Source organism: Urocitellus parryii, chromosome 11 (genome assembly GCF_045843805.1).
Source record: "Urocitellus parryii isolate mUroPar1 chromosome 11, mUroPar1.hap1, whole genome shotgun sequence".
In the NCBI taxonomy this organism is placed as follows: domain Eukaryota; kingdom Metazoa; phylum Chordata; class Mammalia; order Rodentia; family Sciuridae; genus Urocitellus; species Urocitellus parryii.
The window spans coordinates 4318716-4330781 of NC_135541.1; the positions used below are offsets into that span (position 1 = coordinate 4318716).

Sequence of the window (12066 nt, forward strand, 5' to 3'; positions counted from 1 at the left end):
CTTTGCTCTCACAGGGGAAAGAAGCAGGACCTCTGGCCTCCTTCCCCTCTGGACCTGCCTTCGCTTCATTCTGGATTTCCTTCCCCAGGGCAAGGGGCTCCCCTGGCCGCCGTTCTCAGGCACCTCGGCTGGGGTGTTGTACCTTCCTGGAGCAGGGACGAGTGGCCGAGTCTCCCCCCGCTTGCCAGGGCCTTTGGCTCTCTTTGTTTGCGCCTCTCCTTTGGAACGAGTTTCTTTTGTAGATAATGGGATTCCATTACGGGGCATGAGGGCTGCTCTGGAGCTGGCTCTGGGGGAAGATGGGCGGTTTTGATCAATGGTTTCTGCTTGTATCTTGGATGTGTTAATTTTAAGATGGCTGGCTTCTGTTTTTGTTAGTTTTATTGGATTTTCCATGGTGGGGGTTAGGATGAGTGCTGGTGTTTGTTCTGCTGGAAGCGAGGTGGCTCTGCTCGGCTTGGAGGCAGCAAGGACCTGGGGCCAGGCAAAGCTCCACCTGTCCCGCAGGGTGTCAGAGCCAGTGAGCTGCCTTCCAGGTGTCTTCTGGCCTCTGACTGAACACCCATTTCTGAAGGGCCGCGGGGGTCAGTGTGCGAGGGCAGAGGTGCGAGGGGAGCCCCGCAGCATGGGGTGGGAACGCAGTTCTTGCTGCATTTTCCAGCGAGTCCAACTTCTCCTCCGGGGGCAGCAGCTGCATACAGACCAACAGGTGCAGCGCACTTCACACGGTCGGTCACCAGTTCTTAATGGGAGCTGGCAGCATGTGACACTTGCTGTGTGGACAGCGTCCTGCCAAGGTAGAGAGGGAGGCCAAGTTCGCGGGGCTCCGCTTCTGTTTTACGTTCAGGTGTGCGCCATGTTCCTCAAGCGCCCAGGACAACAGCCTCTGCTCTTTCGGGCTTTTCTGATTCTTAAGCTGAGCCCTCAGGTCCGCAAGTCTGCGCTTCATCGGGGGCAGAGGCGGTGGGAAGGGGCTGTCGAAGAAAGCAGGATGGGTCCCAAGTTGTGCCTAGTGCTCTCTGGTCCTGCTTCCAGGTATTTGAGGAAGTCTGGCTCCCCATGGGTTTCCTGGCACCCTCAGATCTTAACCCTGCTTCCTTAGCTGATGGTTCTTTCATCCAAAGTCTGCTGGCCTCTCTAAGAATAAAACACAAACTTTAAAATTTATCGCAAGACTTTTGCTGCTGGCCACGATGGAGTAACCGGGGCCGATTTGTCCTCTTGTTATAAACAATTATAAAACTGAACAGAACATGTGAGATAAATATTTGCAGACACTAGACAATACAATAGGCCTGTCACTACACAGTCACAGAAAAGATTGGGAGCCCTCCAGGCCCTTTGTATTTCTGCCTGGAGGCATTTCAAGACTGATTTCAGGGAGATATCCAAGCAGAGCACAGTGTCCGCCACGCTGAGGAGACGGCTGCCGAGTCTCAGGAGGGCGAGGTGGACCGAGTTTTTCAGGGAAGAACAGAGAGGAGAGGGTCTTGCAGAGAAAGTGCCCTTCAAACCAACACAATGGCCCTGGGATGTTCTGCTGGACACCAGATTGTCAATGCTCAAGGCGAAGGCCCGTGTGGCTGGACGGAAAGCAGGGGGCGCTGCAAGGTGGACACCTCTCAGGGCTCCTTCAGAACTGGGGGTGTACGAATTCTGACCACACAGATTTGTCCTTCCTGAGCACCTGGGGTGTTCTGTAGAGACCCCAGAAGGGAGAAATGGTAGTGGTGGGACTAAAACATTTCTGGAATAAAAGATGCGTAGACCTGCCTGTAAGCAAGTTAAGAGTAAGCCCTGGGGTCTGTTTGATCCACAGGTGACTTAAGTGTCTGGCAAAGCCAAGCCTAAGACCCTTCGTTTAATGATGCGAGGGCTGGGGGTGCAGCTCAGTGGTGGAGTGCTTGCTTAGCATGCACGAGGCCCTGGGTTTAGTTCCCAGTGCATGTACACACACACACACATGCACACACACATACACACACATGCACACACATGCAGACTTGCACACACATGCACACACACATACACACACGCACAATATAATGGCTGGCAGTTTTCCAAACTTAAGGAAAACTGTAAACCCACTGATCCAAGAAGACCAACTCACCCATGCCAGACAAATATGAAGAGAACCATGGAAAGGCCCATCATGATCAAATTGATTCAAATCAGTGACAAAGCCACCCAGTGGGGCACGAGGGAGACAATTACGAGGGAAAAGTCAAAGATGGAAACTGTGACTTCCTTCAGAAACCACGCAAGCCAGGTGACAGTGGGGTGGAGTCTTGAGGCCCAAATGGGGGACCATAAGCCTAGATTTCTGTACTCAGTGAAAGTTTCTTTCTATGGTGCTGAAAACCTTTCGTACCGTGAATGTGGTGACAGACCTATAATGTCTTGTTCCCATTCACGGGCTCTACGTTCAAAACAGGTGCACGTTATTGGTTGTCAATTAGACCTCAGTGAAGCAGAGTCGAGCCCAGTGATCTCACATGGGCCATGGATCTGCCTGTGGTCCCTCCGGGGGTACAACTGTGCTGTCCCGTATTTTAGGTGAGGCACAGAGCTGTCAATTGACTTGCTCCAGGTCATGTGGATAAAAGGGATGGAGTAACTTTAGAAGAAGTGCTTTTCATCTTCCAAAAGGCAGATTCAGGTCTTCTCATGAAGGGGGTGTGGGACCCAGCTTCCTCGGGGCCTTCAGCTGCCATCTGGCTGGTGCCTGGGGCACTTGCTGTAAAGTCCTCACTGGGACGATTGGACATTTCCCCCAATGCGTGCCTCTTCCCCCTGGGGCGTTCTTGTTCCCCTTATACTTTTCGTGTGCCTTCCAGGATGAGACGCGATGGTGAGTGTCCTCTGGTCTGTGGGCGGCTCTCCTATCAGTCAGGGTCCATTCAGGAGGTGGAACCCCCACTGGTTATTTGAACAGAGAGCATTTAACATCAGGAATTGCTAACCTGCAGAAGGTGGCTGCCTACTAACAGTGTTCAAAAGGAATTCTAAGGGTTCCTGGAGTCTCGGTATGAAAGAGCCTCTACTACCTCTAGGTCGCAGATAAGGGCAGATAGAGGGTAAACCAAGGGTGCAAAGACCCCTCACCCAGTGCTGAAATTCAGACCTCTGCAGAGAGTGTGTAGTGACCAAACGAGTGTGCGGCCTGAGAGGGACGTGGGTCAGCAGGGGGCAGCCTGAGAGGGACGAGGGTCAGTGGGTCGGAGCTGGTCTATCACAGAAGGAGCGTGTCCTGAGGGTGGCTATGCCCATCTGTGTGGGCTCCCACTCGGAGTGACGGTGACAACATTATAATAACAATAATAGTAATAATAATAGAAACCAGAGGGGTGTGTCTTGGCCTGTCTGTGGTGTTGGGATGAACCAGGGCCTCATGTGTGCCAGGCACAGGCTCTGCCACTGAGATGTGCCTTCTTGGTATTGACACCTTACAGGGTCATCTCATCGTTCTCTATTGATGAATCTTAAGTTCTGCTAAGCTGGCAGAGGGGAAATGTTTAGAGGACCCGGTTTCTGTTTCACAAAGCAGGACAAAGGAGGGTGAAATTGGAGCTCAGTGACAATAACAAAGTGACAACTGTCACAAAGATGAAATAGAAATTGAGGCAGTTTGGGGTCCAGCTTAATCAACAAATGTCATTGTATTTAGGGGCAATTAGTGTTTGGGTTAATGTCACTTTGTTAAAAAACTCTGTTGTTCTAAGATGCATCTCTTTCTGGGTGGTCCGTACTAGCACATGTCCTTACAGTCCACAGTTTCCAGTGCCACAAAGACCAGAGTCAGGTGCCTGCAGGTCCAGGCAGGTACTGACAGTGGAGAAAGGAAGCCGTTGGAGGCGGTGGTCGCCCAAGACCAGCCCACCCACAGAGGACGCTCCCAGCTCCAGCCAGCGGGTGCTCTGGGGGATGGGGCCCCGCTGCCAGGCTTCATGGTTTCAAGAGCAGCTGGGATTCCCCATCTCTCAATTTTTAATTGGCAGATAAACCAAATGGGAAAAATACTACAAAGGCCAAGCCAGTGCCTCTCTGGGTGGACTCGGCTGCTGGGCTGTCAGAGTGTGACCTTGGCTTTGGAAGTGTCCTCGCTGCACCACTATCCCCCGTGTTCTGCAGCCAGCTGGGTTTCAGCCCCATCTGATTCGCTTTTCCGGGCATTGGGTCTCTGTCCTTCTCCTGGGCTGTCAACATAACTCCCATCAGCAGCCCCCCTCTGCTGTACCGCCACCCCCCTCTGCCACCCTCTGCCACCGCACCAAAGCTCGGCCCTTTCTGTGTCTCCCCTCTGCTTAAAAGCCTTCCCTGACCGCCTGGCTCTTGTAATGAAACTCACCTGGCCTGGCACGTCCACCCCGCACTCCCGAGCCCGCAACCTTGCGGCCTGGTTCTGACGTCATCCGCAGGCCTTCGAGCTCCAGCCACTTCACTGGCTGCCATTGCCCTGAACACACCTGCTTCTCCATTTCCTGCTTTTGCACATGCTGCTTCCTTGGCCAGTGCTTGCACCACTTGTCTGCCTGGCCACCCCTGCTCACTCCTGCCCAGGCTGGGAGGTGGCTCCTTGGAGTCGCCTCCCTCCCTGCCTCAGCTTGTGCTCACTGCTAATTCAGCCCCGCAGCTGCTTTGCATGACACTGGACCCGGCAGCCTGTCTGTCTTCCCAGCTGCATTTCCAACAACCATTACTCATATGTCTTTGTATTGTTAGGGCTTCGTGTAACGCCTGACATACAGTAGGTGCTCAATAATTCATCAAATGATTGAGCCAGTGAGTGCATAAATGAGGGAATCGCTTCTTCACTGCATCTGTGGTTGACTGTCCTTTGGTGGCTCATTGTTTCTGTGCTGGTTGGCACTTAGGTGGTCAGAAGCATGCTTTTCCCTGTGTACGTGACAGCCAGCCAACTGGGCCAGGCGTCATGATTTTGGAAGTCGAGGACGATGTATTCAGAATTGCTGTTTACCATCTTGTGGGAAGTCCTATGGACACCCTCGGATTTATGATAATGTCCATTTCATAAGTGGCCAGAGTAGAGCTCTGTTAGCTCCTGTGCAAATAAAGATACCTGTGAGCCATTATTCCATGTGTTAGTTGTTTCTAATGAGAGCTGGCCATCGCTTTGAAACCTTGACTTGGGATGTTGGCTTTGACCTGTGGCTGGGGACCCAGAACCTTCTGTGCAGGGTGTGGGCTTGTAGTCTGGTGCCTGGGAAGTCCACCAGAGGATAGGCATAGGAGTGTCCAGATAGGGCACTGTATGGCTGGACCCCAGTTGGAATATTTATAACAGAGGAGGAGAACCACCAGCTGTACCCATGGGGTTCCCCAGAGAGGGGGAGAGACACCAGGGGAGGGGGCATGGAATGGTTATTTATTTATTTAAATTAAGGCCAATTATTTTGTGTAAAGTGCAGTGAGTGGTGGATTCTGGGAAAATTTGCTTCCACTGTAAACATGTCGGTTAGAAGTCATTAATATGACATTCACACATCCCTAATAAAGTGCATAACACAGAGATCTGGCACCATGGAAATACCCAGAGGACATTAAGTATGAGCCTTAAAACCAAGAGTATTGGAAACAAGATATTTTTACTTCTCGTTTGGGAGTAATATAATTGCATTTTGTGGCTCTAGCAGATGCTGGGGCCAGCTGCTAGGAGAGCCGTGGCTTTTTTCCCCTCAGCGTCGGTCCCTTACAGATAAAACCCTGTGCAGAACTCTTATAAAAACCAAACTTTAAAAAATTATCTCTTGGTTGAAAACCCACCCTTTTCTCTGTGAAAGGTATGTGAGATTGTGTAGGCCACAGAGGTATTTTTATTACATGGACTCAGGAGAATAAAGAACAAAACATATACACACATATACGCATACATACATTCACACATGCATGATGCACACACCACACACACACACACACACACACACACACACACACATTGTTATTTAATTTGTTACAAAAAGCACCAAAGGCCCCTCAACTGACCCTTGCTCTCCCTGACATTAACTTATGTCTGGAAGACAGCTTGGACACAAGGTCCCCTAGAGACTCTGAGGGACTCCTGCCCTTTGTCTGAGGGCTGCTCCTCGGGAGGTTGTTGGAGGGAAGCTGGTCCGGTGGCCTGTTCCATGGAGTGGGCAGCAGGCACTGTGCGGTGGGCAGGTCCTTCCGGGAGGGAAGGGAAGGCACACAGAGCTTGAGCCGAGAGGTTGGCGGATTCAGCCCTGGACTCCCTTATCCCCTCCTAAGTAGACGGGAGCCTCCCACCTCCAGCTCCTTGCCTCTGAGGTGGACCAAGGGGATGGTGAGCCCTGCCTCTGGGCAGTCTGCCGTGTGGCACCTGCCCTCCCACCCTGAGTCAGGCCCAGGCGCACAGCCGCGCTGGGAAGGCAGGCCGTGTTTGCAGGCCCCTGCTGTAGTGGCACTGGCTGTCCCATAGGGCAGCTGTGTAAAGCCACGGAGCCCTGGGACACAGCTGGGTCTGGCTGAGGTGGGCTGTGGGAGGAAACCACACGGATCCAGGAAGCAGTAAAACAGAATTTCAAGTGGCTCCCGGTTTCTTTCTAAAATTAGGGAATCACACGGGTTTGCATCTATCAGTTGAAATATAAAACATTATTAAAATTAATTTCTCCTTTTTTTTCTAGTTTTAAAAAATGTATCTTCTAGGGCTGGGGCTGTAGCTCAGGGTAGCGCACTTGCTTGGCATGTGTGAGGCACTGGGTTCCATTCTCAGCACACATATAAAGAATAAAACAAAGGTCCGTCAACAACAACTAAAAAATATTTTTTAAAATGTATCATCTAGAAATGACAAAGCCACACACGTGCCTGGCATCCGCGCCTCCTGTCCCATTCCTGTGGACGGTGCTGCTGCAGTGCTGGTGGGTGGCTGCAGGCTGCCCTGTGGTAGGAGCACCTGGAAGCAGTGCCTGCCTCTCCTCTGGGCTCCCCTCGAAGGGGCCACTCCCACAGGACCTCACGGCCCTCTGTCCCAGCCCCAGGCTCACAGCAAGGGCGGCTGAGGTGAGCTGGACACTCTCATTTTGGAAGAGGACTTTGCCTTCCCTTATTCAACTTCATGGAGTCCGCAGACATCTTTGGATACAAGGGCAGTGCAGGGCTCTGCGTGGACACAGGGCCTGAGGTGGCCCCTCCTGGACACTGCACAACCACAAAGGGAGGATCACCACACACACAGGCTCGTGACAGAAGGCACTGGGAGCTAGAAGTCCCAGAGTGCTGCGGCCATTGCGAGAAGGTTCCAGAAACTGGAGATCACAGGGAAGTGAGGAGTAGAAGACACCTGCAGGACTGTGCTATGAACAGGGCCTCCAGGCCCTGGGGGCAGAGCTGGTGCACAGGCGCTGGGTGGGAGGGGGCCGGAGGAGCCAGGTGGCCTCAGTGGGCGATCCTCCAGCCCTCACCTCTGGCACGGGCTTGCAACCTTCCAGAGCCTGTGGGCCTGAGCTGCGACTGGATGTGTAGGGTCCCCCGTGTGGGGGTGGGGGAGTGACCAGGCAGAGCTCAGGACAGCCTTGCCACCCTTAGTCCTGCCACTCTGCCCTTCCTGATGAGGCTCTGTCAGTGCCTCCAGGAAGGGCCCACCTGCCTCCCTGGTCTGCGGGGACCTTCCCCAGGCTGGCAGATTCTGCCACAGTGGCTCTCTGGCTGCGGCCACACACAGGCAACATATTTTGGAAGCAGTTTTTCTACTGGAATGTCCAAAGGACAAACTGAACGTGTAAGATCTGCAGGCTGGGCAGTCTTTGCTTTGGCACCTGCAGCGACTTTCCTCATCTTGACAGTCGAGCCATTCTCCTCTGCGGTGCAGTACTGAGGGTCCAGGAAGAGAAGGGTGCCCAGAGCCAGGGCACTGGAGGAGGCTGGCTGGTGGCGAGTGTGGCCCTTTGGGCTCAGCCTGTCTGTGGGCCGGGTAGGCTGGGGGTCCCCTCAGCCAGAGCTCACCGGGCTGGACGCCATGCTCGCTCCTTCTCTTTTTTAATTGTGATGAAATACACATAACAGAGAACTTACCACCCATGATGTTTAGCACATCCACAGTATTATGCAGCTGTCACTGCCATCCAGGTCTTGCCATCTTTGTCACTCCAATAGAGATGCAGTCACTCCCAGGCCCCTCTTCCAACAGCCCCTGCCAATCCCCAGCTGGCATTCGCTCTCTGGATTTGCCCTTCTAGACGCTTCAAGTGGGTGGCCTCATACAGTTCGTGGCCTCTAGTGCCTGGCTCTCTCTTAGCATGACATTTTCAGGGTCCATCCGTGTCACAGCACCACGTCCGAATGACCTTCTACTAGATGTACGCATCCCGTGTGTTCATGCGTCCATGGAACTTGGGTGGCCAGTGCCATTGCGATCCATGCTGCTCTGAGCACTTGTGCCTGTGCTTTGGTTTGAGTACCTGTTTTCTCTTCTCTGGAGCCTCCTCTGCTCTTGCTTGCGCCTCCTGTGAATCTTCTGAGCCACACTTGATTCTGAGAGGTGGCGAGTGAGCGGGAAAGGAGGTGCCTGGGCTGGGCGCTGGGACGCCGGGGCCCGGAGCCGGCTGGGCTCAGCAAAAGCTTCCCCTTCCCTGGGCCTCAGTCTTCCCTGGAGAAAGGAGCTGCTCTGATCTCTGTCGCGTGTCCTCCTCGGGCTCTCGGCTTGCAGAGCTTCAGGGGAGGAGGGGCTGGACCCTGCTGTTCACAGCTGTTCTGCTCTCAGCTGGGGCGTCTCCTCTGCCTGAAAAGACTCTTCAGCAGAGCTTCCATGGATACCAGCAGCCTTGCCTACTCCAGCGACACAAGGACTCGCTGCAGCAGATGACCTCGAGAAGCAGACCAGGTCTCGGATGGAAGGGGCCTGGTCCTCTTGAGGGGGGATGCATTGAGGGATGCTCAGTCTGCACTCGTGGCCCGCTGCAGGGAGGTGGGCAGGGAGGGGCAGTCGGTGGGGAGCAGGAGGCTGTCTACACACGTTTCCTTTGTGCTCCATCCAGGCAATCCTGCTGTTCTTGAAGAAATTCAGGACAGTGGGCAGAGTGTGGGTTCTGGAAGCATCCCACATGGGTCTGGGTCCCAATTCTACAGGTACTGGCTGTGTGACCTTGGGCAAGTCACTTGATTGCTCTGTGCCTCAGTTTCCTCACTTGTGAAGTGGGCATGGTTCCTACTTCACAGTTTCTTGTGAAGAATAAATGGGATTATCCCCCATTAAGGCCTAGAGCAGGACACAACCCTGGACAACACTTCACCACGGTAGCGTGACAGTGATGACACAGAGGATGAAGTGTCACCCCCACCCTGCAAATCACCCCCACCTGGCCCAGCTGACCCTCCCTACTCTGAAGTTTTATGGCTCTCAAGTTTCTCTACCCCATTAAATGTCTACTGGGTGTGTTCTTCCATCTCCCCAACCAGCTCCTCAGCTTTGAGGAGGCAGGCCTGGACCTGGCTGCCAGTTGGTAAGGAGGGCCAAACCCCAGTAAGGGCTGGGGTTGGAGAGGAGACCCAGACACTTGCAGGTCTGCTGAAGACCACTAACAGCCTGTGACAGTCACTGGTGGTCAAGTCCAGGCCACTCGAGCATGGCAGAGGTGGGACTGGGTGTTGGTGTCGGTTTCTTTGGCTCAGAGAAGCTGGTCTTAAGTGGGACAGATGCTTTTCCTGGGGTCCTGGGTGAGTGTTCCATGGATTGGGAACAGCTGTGTATGTCTGGGGAGGAGGGAGTGGCTGGCAGCCACAGGTAGCTCCTAAGTCAGTGTTCCCTGGGGCCTCTGCTCGCCTGCACAGCTGCTCGTCAGAGCTTCGGTGACCCTGAGTGACCCAGAGCTTCAGCACAGCTGACCCTGGGCAGTGCTGATGCTGCTGTGTGTGCTGTTCCCTCCTTGACTGTGAGCTCGTTAGCTGCAGGCTTCCTTGTGGTCTCATTCACAGGCCGGCACACAGTAGGTGCTCAATAAGTGTCGATAGATCCATTCTGAATTCAAAAGTGGCACAGGGGACTTTCTCTTTGGAGGACAGTAGCGGTGGGAAGCCTTGCTGGGTGGGCTGAGTGATGGCTGAAGGATGTTAATGAAGGTCTTCTCTGGATGCTCTGAGTCATCAGAATAGAATATGTCTAGGGGTGGCTGGATGGTTGCACTGTGCACCCCATCTCCGGGTCACTAAGGCATGATGCTGGGCAAGGATATGGATCAGAGGGTTCCAGTTGATGAGCCTGTTCCTCCAAGTCTCCCGAGATTTGGGGAGAGAGTCGAGACACTGTGTTCACACTATCCACACCCTGCTCTGAGTAGTTAGCGAAACCAGAGGGAGGCCAGCAGGTACTCCTCAGGGTGAGCAGTTATCCTAACGTTGACTTTCACTGTCTGCTGGGGGGGGGGGAGGTGGGAGGGGCTGAGGGGTACACCCAGCAACAGGGGCCACTTCTGACCTGGGGCCATTTGGGCACATGCTACCTTACCGGGGGCCTCAGGACAGGCAGCTCACATCATGTAGACCTGGTGACGCTGAGATAAAGGGGCCCTTACTGGGGACAGGCTTTGCCAGCCAGAGTATTGTGACTCGCCATTCCCTGGCCTGGAAGGGGATACTCTCTCAGTTCCGTAGGAAGCAGGGTGGGGGCTGCAGAGCCACGCTGTGTGCGGGATGATGGCCAGATGCTGGTGAGCGGTGGGGCTGGTACCGAGCTGGCACTGCTTGCGGCCCGTGTGTGCCCGCTTCACCCCATGCTGCTTTCTCCTGTAGCGACTTAAGAGTTGCTTAAATAACTGGCAAGTGCTCTCCAGAAACTGCTGTGCCGGGGGGGCTTTCGAGCTCTCACTTCCGCTATCTTCAGAATAAGCACACACACCCTTCGAATGCGTGTTTATTTCCACACTGCCTGCCCTTCCCCAGGCCCACCCCCTTCCCGCCATCCGCCCGCTCCTCCAGCCATCTGTCTCACACACGTTTATGAGAAACATCTCTGGCCCCAGGACACTGTAAGTCCCGGAGATACACCAGTGATGGCACAGTCCTGTCCTTCTGTGGTCGGATGGGATATTATCCAAACAACCAGGCAATCAGAACTCGGGGCGCTGCACCCACACTCCAGGGAGTATAGCCAGATATATTGGGAAATAGAGAGGACTAACCAAAGGAGGTGACACCCCCCTGCAGCAAGACCCCGAGGGCAGATTTTCCTAAGGAGAGTAAATGAACTGTGAAAAGGCTGAGGGACAGAGGACATGTGCTGGTTGGTCAGTGACTTAATTTGTGATTTCTGTAGTGGAAACCGATGACAGCAACCTGGACGATGGGGGAGCTGTTCTTGCCGTAGGCTGCTTCTTCCCTGGTCCCTGGTGCAGGCTAGTCTCCGGGCGACCGTCACCGGCTGCCTCTCGGTAGTGGCTGTTCTCGTTCTGTGAGGCTTGCTCTCCACCAGGGCCTCGGGCCTTCTGGCTGCGGGACCCGGTGGTGTTTTCTATGCTAACTGTTCTGCTTCCTGTTTTTGGTGGTGGTGCCTCCTTTTCTCTCAAGGCCAAGGGTAGTGTCTGTGGTCACAGGTGTCAACTCCTTTAGGTCCAAGTCCCAGAGGCTGCTGGCCCTGGGCAGACGGGCTGCTTCGTTCTAAGGCAGCCTGGCTGTGGACAGAGGGAGGGAGGCCTCTGCTCTGCATTCCCTGCTAGTCGAGGGCAGCAGCTCCGGGTTGTATCCCCACCAGGATCGAGGGAAACGTGTATAGTCCAACCTTAATTTAACGTACGATCCCTGCCAACTTCGTGTTAGCAGATCTGTTTGGAGCTGGAAGTAATGGGCCATATCATGCCTCAGAGCTGGAGCAATGACTTATGCTGATGTCACCCACTGGCTTTTTACTGAAATTATTAATAAATCAGTAATCCTATCTGCAGTGATGCTGTGGTGTTTATAAATATTTAATTTACCTTCAGGTGCCCACATTTTCTCCCTCTTTGCCTTAAACTCGGCTGACATTGCTCTTCTCTGAAGCACTGCTCAGTAGATCAAGTTATCAGTAGTGGGAAAGGCTACTCACTTCTCTCT

At 53.7% G+C, this 12066-nt stretch overlaps 1 protein-coding gene across 1 annotated transcript in view; it reads left to right on the plus strand.

The window, feature by feature from the left end:
- The window catches only part of LOC113180919 (calmodulin-binding transcription activator 1), a 687512-nt gene that overhangs the window by 179618 nt on the left and 495828 nt on the right, over positions 1–12066 (plus strand). The window lies entirely within an intron of this gene.